Here is a 4883-nt window from a genome sequence, read left to right on the forward strand (position 1 = left end):
TAGCGACGTCCACCGCTGATGCCATGACCTTCGAAGAGGTCGATGGCAGTAACTCTACTGCAAATCACGCGCAGTCAGTCCGCGTATGATGTTATGCACGCGCGTGCCTTTCTTTTCTTTGGCAAAAGTAAACGAAGTGAACCGTAGTTCCCAGTACGACACATTTCTCTGCCGGAATATAGCGAACTTAAAAACATTAACAGTATAGTTACGGCATCTCGCAAGCGGCAAGGTAGCCCCACTGGCGTTTCAATTAAGAAGCATTTTATTCGCTGTAATTGAGCAATTTGGTTCAACCAATGATAAAAGAACACAACTACCTTACTTGTGTTCAACAGCACAAGTCAGATTGTTGTATTTCCCGCACTGTGTGTTGTGCTGCCTCTCATTGTCATCAGCGGCTGAACCACATCATTTCCTAAAAGCGCGCTTCGATGTCAACGTATATCGAGGGATAGCTTTAATGAATGAATTAATTATGCTTAGATCCAGTACGACTCCTTTCGCATCGCATACCCCGAAACCGTGCGTGCCATATCAAGCTATCTTACCGTGCATCCTGCTGACGTCGTGCCCACTGATTCCGCAAGCGTTGCATAATACTGAAGGTAACGACTACATTTTGAGACTACACCATTGCAACCGCAGCCCGGTTCTGCCGCGGTATCCAGGAATATCGTAGGTTGGGAGCCACTCCTATATACGTCACCGTATACTGCTGGATTTGCTGCACACGTGTAGCCTGCACCAACTATCCCGGAAAGCGTCCCGCAGTGAGTGAATCGATAACGCTAACTTAAACATTTGTACTTGGTTCTTCATAAGTACTATCTTTCTTCCTTCTTTTTTCACGGTACGCCAAGAAAAACCAACAAGGTGTTTTTAACAAATTCCGCAATAGACTATCAGAGATGCGTACCTAATGGCTTCTGTAAATGTGGCGTGTGTGAAGCATGCTCGAAATAGCGAACTCCCGAATGAACATAGTACATTCGAGCCCATTTATCAATAAACGAACGATCAAATAAACGGTTTATTCGAACAGAATGGCTCTTTCGCCCGATTATTGGGAAAAGGGTAGATCTGTCTAGCATAGTTTGGGCTGAGGAATAGCCGGCCCGTTTATGAAGGATGCTATTATAGACTTTGGTTCGCTATGGTATAGCGAACTTCCACTGGAACCAACGTGTTCTGTAGAGATCCAAGCGGTCTGTGCGCGTCTAAACGACCAGGACAAGTGCCGAAGCATGCGTGCGCGGTTTTAAGCCTACAGCTGTTGCAAGTTTGCTTAACGTGAAAATTTAAGAAAAGAAAGAAAAAAAGCGCGAGACCTATTCGTCTTTTCAATTCGTCATTCTTGTGCTCGGGGTGGTGCAGCTGGGCTCTCGGGCCTACAGCGCTGCGCCCAGCTGTCATCGGTCTTTTTGAACTTTGGCGTAAGTTACGACCCGCCATGTCGTTCGTTAGGAACGGCGTTACTTTCAGGCCAAAGTTTCCTTGTTTTTGTTAGGACTTCTCTGACGAGTAGCGAGCGGCGGTAACCGTAGGGACGGGCACGCGCTGGCTCTATGCAACAGGACACGTTTTCGCGTACAGCTGAACTGCCTTCGTCTGTGCCTAACTTCCCGATAAATCACAGGCGCGAAAGACGTATATTTTTATGAAGGAGCTATAGGTATAGGCCTGAACCAAGCAATGTGTTCTAGCTGACTTCTCTGCATTATGACAAGAGGAGAAAGGAACAAAAAGAAAGGTAAATAGCGACAATAACGACAACAACGACAATTGATATAGAAGTTCCGTGCACAATAATAAAAATAGCATTCCTAAGAGTTAGTTCAGTTACAGTTCTCTCTCTCTCTCTCGAAAATTCACAATGTTCATGCTTTACAACCAAAACAGTGTACGTGATTTCTGGGCCAGCGGCATGGCACTTCGGGCGGCACAGCTATCGCCATGCATTTACGTAGCCTAAGCGCCATCGACAAAATATGCACACGTATGTCCTCTACATCTGCGTTGGAACCACACGCGTGTATCACGTGAAAAAATGGCACCGGTCACGACAGCACACTGTATCACTAGCTTCGCATGTGCTGTACCTCATCGCCATGGTCGATGTATGGATGCGAGGCGGTAGTTTATTTTGCGTTCTTACTACAAGTAATAATTTAATTAGGGGGGTTTTACTTACCAAAAACCACGATCTGATTATGAGGCACGCCGTAGTGGGGGACTCCAGAAATTTGGACCACATACCTTGGGTTCTTTAACTTGCACCTAATACTAAGTACACGGGTGTTTTCACCCCCATCGAAACGCGGCCGTCGTGGCCGGGATTTGATCCCGCGACTTCGTGCTTAGCAGCCCAACACCATAGCCACTAAGCAACCACGGCGGGTTTACTATTATAATAGATCTGCGCACGTTTGCGAACGCCTGTTCCGAAGCACCACAGGTGTACGAAATTTGAACATTCAAGAAACGTTTAATAGTTCATCGTCATCGTCGTCGTCGTCGTCGATGTAGTCGTCGTTCCCAATTATCGCGTGACACTCCAGGAATGCCGGGTGACCACATATCATTACAGCGCAAGCAGCCTGCATCGCTGCATCAGCAGATATATGCAACGTGAGTTTCGTTGCCATCAGTCTGCCTTAAAGACAAAATCTGTTCGGTTCAACGAACTCTTGGATGCATTGAGAGCACTGCCGCTTATCGGCGTCGTCCTGCTCGACGACACTGTGTCCCGTGTCGTCGAAGGTACAAGCACCGCTCGCCGTGCCGCAGCAATTTCGTCCTGAAAGGAGAAGTGAACATCGGGTTATATGTGACAGCCGAACGAAATTATATTTAGAAAAAGCGGTGTATCGTTAAAGCGAACTTTTCTTTGCCAATGGACCCCTCCCTCCCACCTGCCCGGGTTTAGTGTAAGTACCTAAGTAACGTAAGGACGCAATTTTCTTGTGAAATACACTTCTACATGTTTAAAAGAGAGGAGAAAAGAAAACCTAATAAAGCCGGAATGTTGACTGACGGAAGAGTACTATATAGCGAGCGCACCTGTGTTCGGCGTAACCAAACAATAAATACCGACACCAAACTCGTATACCTAATGTCGACTCGTGGATATCTCGAAAGCACACAGACCTCTTAATGGAAGAGCGCATGGTATTAAAGGGTTCGTTGGGTGTGCGCCCAATTCTTCGCCAATTCCCCTTAACTGTATGTGCCACCGTGACGGAATCGGTATTAAAAAGCCTGAAACGCTTTTATGTATGTGTCGCATTTCTCTCTGCATACACCTTTCATTCTTCCCTCGACAAGCATCAAACAGCGCTTTCGTCTTCGTGACACGGAGAGCTAATAGCTGTATACAGGCAACGAGGCCCTGCGATGTGTCATCCGCTACTTTTGCTACCTCGCGAACTCAAGCAAGCTTCGCGTCACTTAGACTCCGACACTGGTGTGTGGCTTCTTTAACGCACGATGCAGGCGTGTCTGATTCAGAATCAGTGCAACGTGGTGAAGATCCAAGGCTCGCCGAGGCGCTGGAAGGGATGAGAGGCCGAAACAAACTGCCAAGTGCCAGCGCCAAGTGTTGCCACGCACTCCCGGCCTTCTGGATGAAGTATGTGAGCTGTACACGTTAAGGAAGGGAGTTATGCCACAATAAGTAATGCTGCCTTAAGGCTGCCGATACGCTACGGCTCCGTAAAGTGCGTGCGTCCTTGCGTGCAGGCGGTGGCCTGAGAGGTAAAACGCTTCTGGCTGTTTGGGGAGCGGCAGCAGTTAAGGGAGCTCAGGCACTCGTTAAGGGAATTAAGGCGCTCATTAGCTCATATTAAGTCAGCAGTTATAGGAACCTAGAGAGGCTGGCGGCAATTTAAGTTCGTCTTTTGTTGGATTTAGGACGTTTTGTTACGTTCTTGGCCATAGTCGAGGAAGAACAGTGCAAATCGACAGTAGATGCCGAATCTACGACGTTCGCCCATTAGATTCGGTGCCTGAATGATTATCGCTTTCCCTCCTGGGGAAGCTGGTGAAATGAGGGAGGATCCGCGTAGTTTATGCGTCAATCCATTAGTTTTCTAAATTTATAATTTTCAAATTTCGGAGGGTAGAAAGAGGAGGAAAGATGAGTTGACAATCGAGAATCGCAAATCATATCTGTGAATATGATTGTAATCTGCTTCTGCAGAGCACAGTGCGCAGCAGTCTTTCCAGCAGGACATCAGATATAAATATGTAATTTGTAGATACTTGCTCACGACCAATACTGGCCGAACACAAGCAGAAGTGAAGCCACGCAAGCATTAACCCAATTAGAGAGATATGCACTCTTCCAGCAACTCAAATGGTTTCAGGGTAAATACTTTCCACGCTCTATTACCTTTACTGCTCAAGCACAGTTATGTAAAAACGCACAGATAACACATAAAAATAAAGCGAGAAGGTTAAAAGAAGTAACGATGCTAGACGTTTAAGCTCCCGCACGGTAGCCTTGTTCTAGGCAACTCTGGCTGTAACGTCTCTGAGTATTTTAACCTTCTATCTTATGCGATCCGTAGTGTTTTACACAAATGTGTTATGATCATCCCCGACCAGAAGAGCTTCCGGCAAAAACTAGACCTCTTATTGTTTTAAGTAATATTGCAAGTGTCTTTGCAGAGTCCCATTATGTGTACACTACTGAGGGAATATTTTCGTCGCAAACTTCACTGCTGTTATGGTAGCTTTTTCCGGAGCAATGACAAAACATTCATTACTTCGACGAGTTATCCGCGAGCCATTTCAAGGACTCGCTGTGGCGTAATGTAGACGAGATGACCCAACTGGCGTGGTGAGCGCTGCCTTCGCTTCGCAGATCGGCTGAACAACAG

The sequence above is a fragment of the Dermacentor variabilis genome, chromosome 4 (genome assembly GCF_050947875.1).
Source record: "Dermacentor variabilis isolate Ectoservices chromosome 4, ASM5094787v1, whole genome shotgun sequence".
NCBI lineage: Eukaryota > Metazoa > Arthropoda > Arachnida > Ixodida > Ixodidae > Dermacentor > Dermacentor variabilis.